Genomic DNA, 15,587 nt, shown 5'->3' on the forward strand with positions numbered 1-15,587 from the left:
AAAGCTGCTCTTCCTCAAAGGGAATCTCACTTTGTTTCCTTAACAGCTCCACGTGTTTCTGCCATCCTAGGGCTTAGTTGGTGTGAAAAGTAATACCACAACTTAGTGTGTCTATTAATTTCTATCTTTTTTATTTATTTATTTATTTTATTTTATTTACCAGCAGCTCAGAACTGAGTGTTATGACTTAAAGATGTTGTATCTGGGCTCTCTTTCAGGGGACAGCATGAATGAGCAGCAGATGCTGGATTAACGTCTTGTCCTAATCTCCTTTTATTTGCAAATATCCAGTTCCTTGCAGATGGCTCTGAACAACAAAAAGCGTACACAGCCTGCCTCTGGGGAAAATTAGGTTGTTTGTGGCCACTGCTGTCTGCGCTATAATCCCTGCTGGCAATTTCTTCTTTTGTCACTGGAGCGAGGGTTCAGTGGCACTTCGAAGGCACGGCACAGCGAGGTGGTATTGGAAGCAGCATCCCTTTAGGCTCTGAAGCAGGGAGGTGGAAAGACAAAGAAGAGGACTTTCTCTTTTTAGAGAGCAGGTGGTTGCATTTGTTTCTTCTCATCACCCTTTCACCAGTGCCACGAGAAGGGAGTCAGGACAACCAGCTAATGTGGGCTTCTCTCTGTGTAGCTTGAGATGTCTTCCTGTGGCCATGGGCTGACTCTGGAGCTAATTTCAAGACAGACTGTCAGTTCTCCATCTCTGCTGTCCCTAAGCTTAGCTGATGTGCAGCAAGGCAGTGCTCATTTCTGACTTTACTCTCAACTTGTCAGAGTTTGACAAAAGAGATCAAATTTGATGTGATGAATTAAGGGCAGGGCTGGGAAATAACTGCTATTGTGAAAGGTGGAGGAAAAAGCTGCTTATAAGGAGATAAGCAATCATGAAAATCAAATTATCAGATTAATCTTTGTGACCTGACTGTGCATCAAATACTGACAAAAAAAATGCAAGAATCTTCTATTAAAAAATAAGTGGTGCTGCAGGAGAGCTGAGCCTGAGGCACTGTGTGTGAGCAGGGGTACGAGGTGGTACTATAAAATCTGTCACCACTGACTATACAGCATGGAGATTGACATCTCCAGTACGATGTCACATTCTTAGCCCAAAGTGGAATGCTTTTTAACACTAAGAAGGCAGGAAATTGCAGAAGATAATTAGCTCCCAATGATGTATCACTAAGGTACCTGAAGCAGCTTCCTGGTTGCTGCCTAGGTAATCTAGGAACCAGCCTGAGTTTTTTAATTTCCTCTCTTTTTTTAACATGAATTTTTGTGAGTTTGTTGTATGGGTTATAAAGAAGATCTCTCTTTTTATCTCTTTGGTGGCAGTGGCTGGGGTTGCCAGCTCTGTCCTGGGGGCACTGTAGCCCTTGGACCAGCACATGAAGGTGAGCTCTGAGCAGAAAATGGCAGTGGCTGCAGGCACTTCAGCAGGGAATCTGATGTCTTTGCCTTCAGAGGAGACAAAGCCCCTCACACCTTCAGTTTGTGGCTGCATGCCTGTCAGGACTGGTAGCTCCACTAAAAATAATCGAAAATGAGGCTTCTCCATCACTTAAACACCTTTAAAGGTGGGATTAGTTAGGAAGATTTATTCTGTGTCAGCTTAAAGCATATTTAAAGTCTGCGAAGTACAAACATACTAGTACTGTAAATGGTAATTACAATTGCAGTGTGAGACCTACTTTTCATCAAGTCTATCATGGCAGGAATAGCAGTGAAGCTGCGGTGGGACAAGGCTCCCTTGTCACAATTTCTGGCACTTGAGTCAGGTTGATTAAGCATCCTGCAGGTATGCAGACATGTGATAATTGCACTTCTGACAGAAATATGTCTGTGCCTTGAGGCTCCTGCATTTTTGGAAGTATGGGGTTTATCTTATTTAAAGCCTAGAAATTGAAACAAGTTATGTGCATTTTTTTTTCACTTTAAAAGCTGACAAAATCACTCCAATATATGGGCCCTATCCTAAATCCTCTGCCATCACTGGATGCTCCACCAGACATGAGTAATGAATAGGACAGGTCTGACTGGAGACAAAAGCCTGTCTTCTAACACAACACTTTTAATGTAACCTTTGCTCCATTTACCCCTCTTCTCTTTGTTAGAAATTTTTTTTTCTGTAACTGCATTGAAATTTGCAAAACTTTTTTTGGCTGCAGTCCATAGCTAGGAAGCTCAGCCAGATGTGCTCTCATACACAGGCACTTCTCTATCTAGAGGGTGTGTCATCTGAGCGCCCAGTGCATGTCGTCGTCTCTGCTGGGCCCTCTGACTTTTTAGGGCAGGAAGGCTGCTTGGTTAAATTGAAAAAAAAAAATTAAATTTGCTGTTTCCAGATGGGAATTAAGACATGTCCAGGGGTTGTGCCATGACATTTTAATCTGTCATAACTGCTTCCTTATGCTGTTGCTTTCTGATCCTCTCATCTTTTCATGGCAGACTGCTGTGGGTGGATTGGCCCAAGTGTAGCATCTCAGATGACTTGAGGAGCCTCTTGAAAGAAATGTGTTTTTTGCAGTGTTGAGCAGGCTATGCTTTTAAAAAAAGGGTTAAGTGTATTTGAAATATCTCCAACACTTACTCTGTGTCTCTGAATTTAGGATGTTGAAGGATGCTTTGCAGGTGAATGTCCTCCTTGGAAGGAGATGTTTTTGTTGTTTGGTTTTGGGGCATTTCATATATTTGGACAGTGATAGTGAATCTCCAGGGGAAAAAGAGCTGCAGTATAGTTTTGAATGGGTATCAATATTTTGCTATTAGCTCCTGCTGGTTTGAAGTGCTGAGACACATCCCTAGGGAGGGAAAATATTACAAGCCATGTTGTGGCATGTTGTCTGAGCCAAGGAAAATAATTGGGCTTTGGAAATCTGCGCATGCTCCTACTGCAGGGTGGGGTCCAGTCCCTCACAGATGTCCAGCTGATGGCCTTCATGTGGCTGTTGGGTGGTTTGGGGAGCAGAGGAGTCTTACCTTGTCCGCAAGCCAGCTGGGGTGATGGCAGATTGGGGCTTGTCCCTAGATGAGCAACAGTTTGCTGCAGGAGCAGCCATGGGCTGCAGCCATATGATGACTGTTCCTCCAGCATCCTTTGTGTTCCTTGCTGTCTGTGGAAGTGTGTCTGGAAGGAATCACTGCAGACCAACCCTTGCCACTGTGGTGTAATCCCAGCTCTGCTCATCCCGGGGCTTTTCTGGTATTGCTGCTGGGAGTCGCATGCTCATACTGACCAATGCTTAGTAAAAGTGTCTTGCCAATGGTTTGTTGTAGGGTTTTTGGTTTGGGGGTTTTTTTCCCCCCTTGGAGCAAACTGCCACTGTCTAATAATACCAAGGCTGATACATCTGTAGTTTGGTACAACAGATCAAGGCAGTGCTGCCAGCTCTAAGAAGAATGCTGTCTCCAAAGCGCATGGAGGAGGATTAAACGGTTTTCCAGCAACCTGCTGCCATCTGTGCAAGCCATTTCCTAAAATATGCTGGTAAATGCCTGTGGGAAGAGCTGCAAGTCTGGTTGTGTTTGCAAACCAGTAGATTAGTCACGGGTCCTGTCGGCAAGGTTAGACAGACGTCAGCAGCTTAGGTGGGAAGGCAGCAGTAGGAGAGGGCAGGTACAGAGCCAGCTGTGTGCAGTAACGCTGACTCCTTGGAGGTGCTGGGGAAGGAGAGGTGGCAGCACCAGAGAATTGGGTGGTTTTGAATCCTTGCTCAGTAAAGATGACCCCCAGAGCATCGGTGTCATTAAGCAGAGATTGTCCTGCTCAAAATGGCCAGCGGTGATGGTGGTGTTACCATCAAATGATTTCTGTAGAGATGGGATGCTGCTGTTTCTACAGATTCACTTTGAGCCAGATTCTGCAGCCTTTGCTTGCATTCAGCAACTTGATTTTCTGAATCCTGTGGGTTTTGGGGAGAGCTATTGAGTGCTAAACCCAGATCAGCTTGAATATTGGTGGAATAATCTGGTTTATTACCCCAAGTGATATATTGAAACTCTGTAATTAAAAGGGGGAGAGGGATCTTCAAAACATTCTGCTTTTCATATTGCTATCTTGCCTAAGAAATGTATTTTTCTGGGAGAAGCTTTCCCACTGAAGTGTGCATCTCTGCAGAAGGAAAAACAAATACCGACTCTGACATAAGCTCTGTTCTTCCTTGAGGCCTGCAAGATAGCAGCATAAAATGTGACATTTAACATCAGCCTTTTCTAAAGGCTTCTAGATAATTGTGAAGGATTCTTTTGTTCAGACCAGTCACTTCTCACAGATCTTCTGAAAAAACTCCGGAGGGGAATATCAAAAGCAGAAACTTTCCACTCCGATCTGGAAAGCACTGCATTAAGAGGTCTGTTTTTAGCATTTGTCTCACCTTTAAACTGATAAGGCTTTAGCCATCTTGCTCTTGCTGGAAACTGGTGGGTTCATGACCATGAAATCAAAGCTGCTATACTGATGCTTGTCATAGTTGAAATGAGTCAGGACTGTGAAGAGCCCAGTCATGAAAATGATCCATTATTCTGGTGACCTCTCTCATGTGAAGTCAGGATTAGTCACTGGTGTTTATTTGGTGTCCTGCTATCAGCTGTTTTATATGGAATTTGTGAGCTCTTAGAGGTTGAAGATTCTGGCTACCTGATGTTATATCGCCTAGGGCAGTGGGGCTCAGAGCCAGGATTGAAATCTTCATTCAGCTAAAATTATTCCAGAGAAAACATTTTGGTTTGAGACTGCAAAACCCAAAACCAGAAATAAGTTCTTTCAGTCATGGTCAACAAAGTCTCTCTTGATGGTTCCAAGTACTTTTCTGAAGGATCAGGAAGTAAATTTGAGGCTTGTAAGTAAACTAAAACATGCTCTCCTTTGTAAAAGTGACATTAAACCAAACACAAGCTTTAGCACAAGTATGTCAGGGAGGTCGGACAAGGACATGTCACAGATGAGTTGCAGAGGCGTAAGCAGAACAGAGGCTCCCAAACTCCAGCTCCTTGCCTTGCCCCTCCCATTCTATGCAACTTCTCATCACTGAGCAGGGTAGGAAGAAAGCTCTACTTTTGGTGGGATATGTCAAGCACTTCAATTGGATGTGAAGCTTACCTTGGAGAAAGCAAGCTTGAAGCTTGAACGTGCGTATGGATTTGGGATTTTGTGCCCTCTCTCTTCCCTTGGAGAGCTCTGATTTGCTTCTCTGAATGCTTTCTGTGAACGTCAGGACTTAAGACTGTACAAAACCATCCGTTTACATCTGGCTTCAAGTTGAAGTTGTAAATACTCTGCTGGCACTGTGAGAGAAAGGCAAGCAGATTATCCCAAGTCACAGCCATCATTGGGGTGGTGCTGACACTTCCCTGAACTTTTCTTGGGGGCTTGAGCCAAATTTCAGATTTGTGGTGAAACCTAAATGCAGGTCAGCACAGTGCTGCCTCAGACATGGTAACAAAACCCCTTGCTTGGTGCTATTTATAATCTTTTAATTTGTATTCTGGCCTGCCGAGCTCTCTGGGGACTGAAATAATGGTGACCGTAACTCGCTCCCAACAATGGCCCATTTCCAGCAGGGTTGCTCTCTTCTGTAGTTGTTGAGTCCGCATTAAACGATCCTGTTGACCTGTCTTTCCCCCTCTCAGAGGAGCCTTATAACATGGTACAAACACAGGGTTCTTAACAACCTGACTGGCACAAGCAGGAAGAAACCTGGTGTAGTTGTGCTTCCACCTGGAAGGTTCCCAAAGCTGAGGCTCTGGCAGCACTGACCTTCCCCTCCTGCTCTACATACCATTTTGTTGAAATCGATAGGCTCTTGGCAGTGTGTGTGTGTTGTGAGGGGCTTAAAAATGGAGCAGAAATATTGGAAAGTAATCTGAACAAGGAATAAGCTCAAAGCAAGGCGTCTGTGGAGTAAGAGGAGCTGTGATATAGTGGATCAGTTGATAGCCACTGATTTCCTCTGTTGTCTGCTGTCAGTCCCTTAACTTTTTCTGTGTTTCCACCTTCAAAACCATTGTGTGCCTTGGTGCCTGGTTTTATAATATGTAATTGATAGAGAATTATTTGCCTGGCACTTTGGATTTGGCTATTACTGGTTTTTACAGCTGTGAGAGACTAGTTTATTCATTCTAGCCTCTAGCATATCACAATTCTTTTATTTTCCAAGCTGCTTCTCTCTGGATCCCTGTAGCCTGGGTTTTAGGTAGTCCATAAGCATTGCTGTTATTCCTACCCTTTCTTGTACTCAAGAATATGTTGTTCTAATTTTTACACCTTGCCAAGGAATCCTTTCCCTCTTCTTCCATTAGCATTAGGCTTCCAACACTCCTTGTGCCAGCAGCATGTCTGAGGATGGGCAGTGCTAGGGTCTTGCTTCTCTGGCTCTTACATCTCTTGTACATTCTAAAAATAATCTTGTCTTTTCTGAAGGTTTCGTGGTTGGTTGATTGCATGTTTCTTTGCGGTTCGTTGGTTGTTTTTTTCTCCCCTCATCTTTGGTGTTGAAACTTCAGTGCTGTATTGAAGGTGCTTCGTCCACTGGTTGCTCAGGGCTGCTTTTGGTCCTGTGGTTACTTGCAGCAAAAGGTAAACCTTTTGGATGCACAAGACATAGGGCAGCAGCATGTGCCTGCTTTGAATATTCATCGTCTTCTCTCCCAAGTGACTTTGAAATGTGATATTATGCTGTTTGTTTCTAGGTTTGTGGTTTTGGCTTTTGTTTACAAAGAGTAAAGTTGTATGGCTGTTACTTAGATCTGTGGGGTTTTTTATCTTTGTGAAATGATAATATTTTTATAAAGCACTTTTGTTACTAGTAATATACATAGACTGCAGCTGGCTGATGGCCAGATACAGAAGAGCTGTCTGCTTCTCTTTCAGGTAACCAAAATAAGCTAGGGAAAGAAACAGAGTTGCAGGGAAGGGGATTAGGATTAGGTTTATGATTTACACCACCTTTGCTGATGGCAGTTCTTGATTCAGAGCTTTAAAGTGTGCTTTCTGACAGAGGCTGTACCTGCAGCTAGACAGATGCCTCATTCATGGACAGATTACTGTGACAACCTGTGGTGGTACACCATGGTTTGTGGCACACATTTGCTGTTGTCCTGCAGGAACAGGTTGAGAGAGATCTCACACGGGAACAAATGATGTCCTGCTTATCGTGGAATTAGGTGTGTGAACAGATTCACCAAGGAACATGATAAAAGTTACCTTGTTTCAGAACAGGGTATTTGGGACAGGTGAAGTTCTACTGCTGTGTTTGAGTAATTTGCTGTCACAGGCAGCGTTGCTCTTCTGCTTGCAGGCCATTTCTGTTTCGGCCTGATTTCCAGAGTTTTCCTTCAATCATAGTAGAAGCAATTTGGTCTCCGCAAATAGGACTTTTTATGTTAGCATTTATTATTCTAATTAAGGAAACATATGATATCCAAGATAATGTTTTGTGTTTGCAGCTAGGCATCAGTTCCCCATTTATTAATATCCATGAGTACTTCTCTGTTGTGGCTGAGTGCAGTTTGGATGAGGCCATAACACAGCACTTGAAAATGGTGAAAGAATGTCTGCTAAGGCTAAATCCTTGTCTGTCTAAGACAGTTTTGTGGTAGTTGGGTCTACTGGCTGTTTTGGCCTTGAGCACAGTTTAATGAGCGGCTTCTTAAACAAGCAAAGGATTCTTCCAGCTTTGTTGCAGAAGCTCAGAGTCTTTCTTCATCCTGTGCTCCTGAAAGGATGGTGACTGGGGTAAAGGTGTTGTGTCTTTCCATATGAGAGCAGTGTCTACTGGTAGCACAAGCTGCTGAAAGCCACTTTTCAGAATTGCCTTTTCCAGCAGGTTCACTGTGAAACTCTCCATATTTGGTATCTTCCTTGAAATCTCAGCTCCTTCAGTTCCATTACTGTATGTGAATTGCAGCTTCAGATTTTGTCTCTGATCTATGAAGTGAACAAAAAAACCCAAAAATCAGCGTTCTGGTAAGGGGAGGCATCTTGCCTTCTCCACACATGGAAAAACTTAAAGATAAAAAAATAATCCAGTTAGTCCTTAAGAGAGGGCAGTGTATTTTTTCTCCCTAAAAAAAAAAAAAATCTCAATTTTTCAGGCAAAGAACAATAATATTAGAGAGCAACGGTCTGCAAAACAGAAGCAATTCAAGTGCATTAGGGGATGATAGCACTATGGGGAAAGCACAGAGAATCAAGGTAACATGGGCAGCATTTGCTCTACTTTTATTTTCTAATTTTTTATTTTGGCTCAGTGTCAAGCATAGAGGTTCCAGCTCTTGGAACCTGCCTTCTGATATTGCAGTTTTTTTTTGTTCCTGTCCCGTGTTCATGCTTCTCTGTGCATATATTATAAACAGGTGAGTGGAGGCATTGCAGCAGACAAGAAAAGTCATGAAGTTTGGTCTTGCATTTGTTACTCTGTTGTTTCTGCATTAAGTGCAGTCTGTGTTAGCTTCCATTAAACCTGTGTTAAAATAAGAGGAGCTCAAAAAAAAGAAAAGATGGAGGCGTACATGGACACTGTTTACTGTCAGTCAGCAAACCCCGGGGAGAGGTGTTTCATCATCTACTGGCTGAGAGTTTAAAACCAACAAATCTCTCCCCTGCAGAGATAAAGCCCTTGTGAACAGTTAGTTCATTATCATAGTCTCTGTTTTGCTCCCAAGTTCTTTCCTTCAGAGAATCAGCTATTTAACAACCCTCTTGTGTGAAGGGCCTTGGGAAGATCAGGTGTGCTTTGGGCTGTGTGGGCTGGCAGTGGGGAAGGGGAGAGCAGGGTGTGTGTGCCAGTGTTGTTGGCCATCCTCACCTGTTGAAGGGAGCTCCTGCAGGAGGTGACCTGTTGTTCCCCACCTCTGTGCTGGGAGCAGCTCTGGTGACACCATGGGATGGCAGCTTTTGGTTGATCTCTCTCTCTGCCACCTTGCAGGTGGCTGGGACTTGTGTTCTGGGGTGAATAAGCATGGTCTTTTACACAGGCAAAGAAAAAAAGAAAAACATTTGTGTGCCTGACCTGCATTGCAGGGGTGTCTGGCAGCTTACTTTTTCAGCTGATGCTTTGATGTGTATTTTCAGAGTGGCTGTGGCACTGTGAATGAGGGGCAGTGACTGACCTGAATTTTGGTAGAAAAACCCAAACAAAACAGGCAGGCAGGTGAGATTTCATCAAGTGCCAGAAGAAATAGATGATAGACTGGCAAATGATATTTTTTTATCTTTTAAACTGTACAGCTCTCATTTCCCTGAACATGGTTTAAAGTTTTTTTTCCCCTTCTGTTGTAAATGATAAACTCTTCCAAGGAGGGGAGCAATCATTTCTACATTGTACTAAGTGCCAAGACACATTGGTACTTACATAAAGAATGACTCTTCCATATTTTTGTCTTTTTTGTGTGTGTGTACATCTTCCTACCTGTCTGACATATCTGGTTTTGGCATCCTCCTACCTGTCTGACTTAATGAAGATTGTTTCTGCAGAGGCAGCCTTTTTGTTGCACTGTCTTTTACAGCCATGGACTGGGTAAAAGTTGATAACCCTTTAACAGCAGCTGGGGGAAAGTAGTGGATAGGTGTCCTGTGCTGAAGAGAAGCCTCTTTGTCATGGAATCAGTTAGGCTGGAAAATACATGTAACATGGAGTTCAGCCATAAGTGTAGCACTTCAAGTCCCCCACTAAACCATGTCCTGAAGAGCCACATCTACAGCTCTTTTTAAATACCTCAAGGAACAGTGGCTCCTCCACTTCCCTGGGCAGTCTGTTCTAATGCTTGACAGCCATTTCAGTGAAGAAATTTTTCCAAATATCCAGTCTAAAACTTCCCCTGATGCAACTTGAGGCCATTTCCTATCATCCTATCATTTCTTACCTGGGAGGAGAGACCAACCCCCAGCTGGTGACAACCTCCTTTCAGGAAGTTGTAGAGAGTAGTAAGGTCTCTCCTCAGTCTCCTTTTCCCCAGGCTAAACAGCCAGCTCTCTCAGCTGCTCCTTGTAGGACTTACCCTCTAGATCCTTCATCAGCTTTGCTGCCCTTCTCTGGAAATGCTCCAGAACTTCAGTGTAGTGAGGGACCCAGAACTGAACTCAGGATTTGAGGTGGGGCCTCACCAGTGCCCAGTACAGGGGACAGTCACTGCCCTGACCCTGCTGGCCACACTATTGCTGATGCAGGCCAGGTGCCATTGGCCTTCTTGGCCCCCTGGGCACAGCTGGCTCATGTTCAGCTGCTGTAGACCAGCACACTGCGGGTCCTTTTCCACTGGGCAGCTGTCCAGCTTCTCTCCCTAAGCCTGTAGTGGTGCAATGGGTTATTGTGACTCCAGTGCAGTACTTGGCACTTGTTCTTGTTGAACACCATACAGCTGGCCTTGTCCCATCAACTCAGCATGTCTCAATTGTAGGTGTGTTGGTAGGCAATCTGAGGGAAATGCTACCAGCTCCCCTCCCCTTTTGCCGACCTACTCTATCATCTATTTTCTGAGATTTCTCTGTTGTTAAGTAGTGTTGCAAAGTTCTATGTGGAACCTACCTTCCCAGGGAAAAGGGATAGTTGACTTCTTCCTCCCAGAGACCAAATGCCTATGATTTCACTGTTGCAGTCCATCGGGTGCTCAGGTGAAGATGATGCTGGGGTAGCTTCCCCTCAGCTTCATGTTGGGTGAAGCTGACTTCATTTTTCCTCTCTGTGTGCCTCCAAACAGTGTGATAAGTTTTGGGCTTTGTGCCCATCTCTGAGCTGAATTCTCACTTGAACTTTCATCTTCAGCTTGTGAGACTGCAGATTTGTACTGCCAATGGCTACTCCTTCACAGGAAGTGTTGCTTACAGGATGGAAACTCCAGAAGCAGATTTAATGTTGGAAAGGATTTTTTAAATGACTTTGTTCTCTTATTTCCAAGAACCACATGGTCATTTAATGCTCTTCCTAGTCCACAGGAAATGAACTCCAGGTTGAATCAAAGGACATCTCATGGGAGCTCTGTTTCTGTGAAACACTGTTGGGAAGTAAATAGTTTCTCTGGTGGGTTTTTTGTTTTCTTATTATAGCATACGCAAAATGCAAATCCCTGTTTTAAAGAGAAGGAGTGTGTTTTTGTGGTGCCTGTTCAAGTGCTCCAAAGTTCCCCTTTGTGTGAATGCAGAAAAAGAAGCTTCTCTTGGTGTATCAGCACTTTTTTGCTCATACAGCTGTGCACCGCTGTAACATCCAGCTTGGTCCAGTGTTCCACCTGAGTGTGCAGACATGCACAGAGCCTGCGTAGCTGCTGAGAGGGCTTCCATTCATCTCCTTTGCTGCTGCTGTAACCTCTTAGTAGTTCTGTTCTTGTAGGTTTTGCTTAATGTTTGGTATTTCAGGTCTTTTAATCAGGCTGGAAATCACCTGGTACTTTTTGAGAACTGTGTAATAGTGATTAGCTGTCAACCTCTCAAAGCTGCAAAGAAAGTTAAATTCTTACCAGAACAAAGGGTGATCACCTTTTGATGAATAAACTCGCACTCAGTTAACATAGTAACTATAATGTCTCCAGACATCTGTCCTCTCCCTTTTGCCAGCTCTCCATATGGCACAGAGTTTGTAGGCACAGAGTAAAAAGGAAATCCCCCATTGAAATGTGTTGCTGTGTTTCATGGGACCATTCCCTAGTCAGCCACTGCCATGATCCAGCCCTGAAATTGGCCCCTGTTCATGTAGAATATGGTGGTGCTTCATGATCAAAGCTCTGCAGGGCTTCAGAGTCCAGGAGGTACCTGCTGTCACAGCAGTGTCAAATGCTCTGTGAAAGATAACACTGGTTCTGAGGGAGATTTTGCCACTTGTGGAGGACAATTAGGGTCTTTTAGGTATGTGTGCTGGTTTTGACTGGGGTAAAGTTAGTTTTCTTCACAGTAGCTGGTATGGGTTTGTGCTGGAGACAGTGTGGTTAATTCAGGGGTATTTTGGTCACTGCTGAGCAGCACTTGCACAGCACCAAGGCCTCTACTGCCTCTCACCTCACCCTGCCAATGAGGAGGCTGAGGGTGCACAAGGAGCTGGGAGGGGACACAGCCAGCACAGCTGACCCCAATTGACCCAAGGGATATTTCATCCCATATGGCATCACGCTCAGCATACAGAGCTGGGGGAAGAAGGAAGGGGGAGACACTTTTAGAGTGATATAGTGTTTGTCTTCCCAAGTAACCATTGTACATGATGGAGCCCTACTTACCTGGGTATGGCTGAGCAGTTGCCCACCCATGGGAAGCAGTGAATAAATTCCTTGTTTTGCTTTGCTTATGTACACAGCTTTTGTTTTGCCTATTAAAGTGACTTTATCTCAACCCATGAGTTTTCTCACTTTTACCCTTCCAATTATCTCCCCCTTCCCACTTGGAAGGAAATGAATGAGCAGCCGTGTGGGGCTCGGTTGTTGTCTGGGATTAAACCATGACACTGTCAAGAGACCTGCTCTCATGCAGAGGGGGCACTGGGGTATTTATAAAGGAATTTTCCTTGAAGCATTAGCCAGGTGTTCCAAAGACTGATATGGGATTTGCTGTGCCTTGAACCCACTGCATCTTCATGAAGAAAAAAGTTTTGAAAGTTGCTTTTGCTTTAAATTCATATATTCTTGATAGATAGCAGGAAAGATGTTTTAAAAAAAAATCTAAAACTAATTAAGAAAGAATGTAGGTAGGCAATGGGATAGAAATTGAGGGAGAAGCGAAAAATAAGCTTGTTTGTTTATTTTTAGTCATTAATGTAGAAGAGAAGTTGTCTCTGATATGCTCTTGCTTGGATGACTTCTGTCATAAGTTTCTCAGGAGATGATGGTGAAAAACTAGTTAGAATCCATTTGCCTTCCATGTTACTGACTTGCTGTTGAAACAAATGTGAGAGCTGTGTGTGTGACTTTCTTCTCTTATTTCCTTAGATCCTGAGCAGCAAAGAGATTGCCAGATTGTCTGATAAATGGTTCCAGCAGAACCTGGTCAGAAGGATTTTGTGAGCTCCCGAGGATTAGGGACTGGGATATAAACATCTGCTGCTTTTGTGAATTGGCTTCATCACCCTCTTGTGGCAGCACGTTACCTGGCTTAGGTAGGACAGGGGAAATTTCTTCAAGATGTTTTGATTTACTCTCTTTAACACTGCTGGGTGACTCTCAATCCTGTCTGGAGGAACCCAGGCTACCGAAATCACTTTGCACACTGTGGCTGATCCCCTTGCTTTGGGAGAGTTATCCAAGTGATGTGTTTGTGTCACACCCAGGATGTAGGGTTGCAGGATATCTCTGTTGTGGTGAGCCAAGTTTTGTCGAAGCGAGGAGGCTTCTTGCTACCATGGAATGTGTGTCCCCCTTTGAGATTGTAAAACTGCTTGTTAAATTAGTCCCAACTAGTAACTCAAGGGGTGGTGAGGGAGACTTAGTGGGCAGCTCTCTATTTGTGGCCCTAAGCAGTGTGTTGGTTTTACACTGACTTTTACAACATGAAAAGAATGGATTGAAATGCTGATAAGGAAATTAAACCTCTGGGGGTGGGGTGGAGGCAAAGCGAGGGAACGCATTATTAGAATTATGGGCAAGAAAAGGGAAACAAATGACTGCTAGCTGCATTGTAACTGTACTTTGACCCAAACTTTCTGTAGGTCCAAGTGTCTGAAGTCCTTTCATGTGTCTTTGAGTAGGTCAGCAGTATCACAGGTCGAAAACCAAAAGATTGCTTTATTCAGCTGGAAGGGGGAAGTGTTTGAATCATGAGACTTTGAGCACAGGTCATTAGTGCAGAGAGGGGATAAAATAAATCGTGGGAGCTATTAACACAACAGTGATTAAAATATATCATAGTGGTGCCATAATTGGTACCTCGGCTGAGTGAGAAGTGAAGTACTCCAAGCTAGTTGTATTAAGTGTTCATTTCTGAGAGGCTGACAAAGATTTATGGCTTCTTTTCTGTAAGTCCCATTTAGTCTCTGTAGCACTACATCTTTTACTGATGCGCATAAGAAACAGTTACTGTTAATGACTGGACCATTTCTCTGAAGGGTATGTTTAAAATCTGATTATTCTGGAGGAGAGGGGGAAGCTCTGTAGACCTTGAGCCACCTTTTGCTAAGGCTGTGTTGTTGCTAGAGTACCTCTGTAGGTGCTGCTTGACTATTTAAATGCAGTCTGACCTCTTCACTTGCTGAAGGACAGCAGCCATGTTCTCCCCACAGCTTTTGGCCTGCTGGGGCACTTTGGTGCTCCGTGATGGCTTCAAGGCATTCAGTCCCAGATAAAGAATCTTCTGCAAACCATTGTTCCTGTCTGCATGGCCTAAAATCTGCCTTAGCAATTTAATGGGCTCTTGGTCAAGCTAATAGGCCCTGGACTGGGGTCTGAAACCAGCATTAGGGATCTGTGTCTCCGCTGCTGGGTCTCTGAGAGCCTTAGCACTAGGGTCACCATGGGGGCTGAGCTGCAAGGTGTGTGGGGGGAGGAGAACGGCTTCTTGAGGGTCATCAAAGGAAAGCCCTGGGATCAGGAGTGGTTGCAGGGGCAAGGGACCCTGCTGGTGGAGGCTGTGAGGTAGGACCCACACCACCTGGGGATGGTGCGCAGCCCCAAAGAGAAGGTCCTGGTGTCCAGAGGTGCTACTGCCCTCCACCAGAAGGGGAGGGAGCAAGGCCAGGAAGTGGCCTCACTGACCACTCAGGGCTTCCCTTGAGGTGCTACTGGGAAGCTGGTGGGGTTCCTGTGCAGCCTCTTGCTACCCCTGCTGCTTCTGCCAAAAGCCCTGAATCTCTAACTTGCTAAGGAAATCCCTCTGGAGGCCTCTGACGCCAGGTCTCCTCGTCAGCACTCTGGGGGGATGCATTCTGCCATAGGAAAGCAGTAGTAAGGTGCTTTCATGTTCCAGGACTTTAAAAAAAAATAAGTTAAAATTTAAAGTTTTATATGAAAAACTGTATCTATGTACAACTTATGTGTGCAACTTGCATATACTTTTCAGAAGGAACAGTGCACTGTATCTGTCAGTACTTGCTGCTGCTGTGGTCTTTGAACTTGTAATCTTCCTAAACATCTCCTGACCCTCTGAGCTGTCTAGCTGGTATTTATTGTTTTACCAATGTGTTTATCCCCCAGTTCTTTTCTAATCCTGCCCCGGTTTTCACCCTGAGACCAGGGGAGCAGTGGGGGGAGGGAGAGGAAGGTAAGTGTGTCCCCAGAAGTCTTTCACCTGGCTGCAAAGGAGAACCAGGGACATGTGAGTCTCCAGTGGTTGACAGGCTTATCTGTCTGGATGCACATTAAAATAAGCCCAGGCATTCATTTTGCCTGGTTTTGCCCTGACTTAGTGATGTGCTTTGTCTGGGTTCCTGTGTGCTCAGCAGGAGCAGTTTTCAGTCAGGCAGTGCATGTCACAAACCCATCCAGGTAGCCTTGCTGAGTTGCCTGAGGTTGTCGTATCTAAGTGTTCAGCCTGATAATTTAAAAGAAGCAGAATAACCAAAAAAAATTTTTTTTGTTCTTAATGTGTTTTGACAAACATTTAATGCTGCCAGGGGTCATTGTAATTGTCTGATTTTTGACTTCAGGTTTTTGGGAAGTATTAATTAGGAGTTTCAGTC

At 44.4% G+C, this 15,587-nt stretch overlaps 1 protein-coding gene across 25 annotated transcripts in view; it reads left to right on the forward strand.

The window, feature by feature from the left end:
• Positions 1-15,587, forward strand: part of ADGRL3 (adhesion G protein-coupled receptor L3) — a 404,123-nt gene that overhangs the window by 56,261 nt on the left and 332,275 nt on the right. Inside the window, exon 2 of one of the 25 annotated variants that reach the window (XM_010411909.4) lies at positions 12,907-13,073. The exons of the other annotated variants lie outside the window; for them this stretch is intronic. The gene's annotated coding sequence lies outside the window, so the exon portion shown is untranslated. The remainder of the gene's footprint in view (positions 1-12,906; positions 13,074-15,587) is intronic. 25 annotated transcript variants of the gene reach the window in all.

Source organism: Corvus cornix, chromosome 4 (assembly GCF_000738735.6).
Source record: "Corvus cornix cornix isolate S_Up_H32 chromosome 4, ASM73873v5, whole genome shotgun sequence".
Lineage (NCBI taxonomy): Eukaryota > Metazoa > Chordata > Aves > Passeriformes > Corvidae > Corvus > Corvus cornix.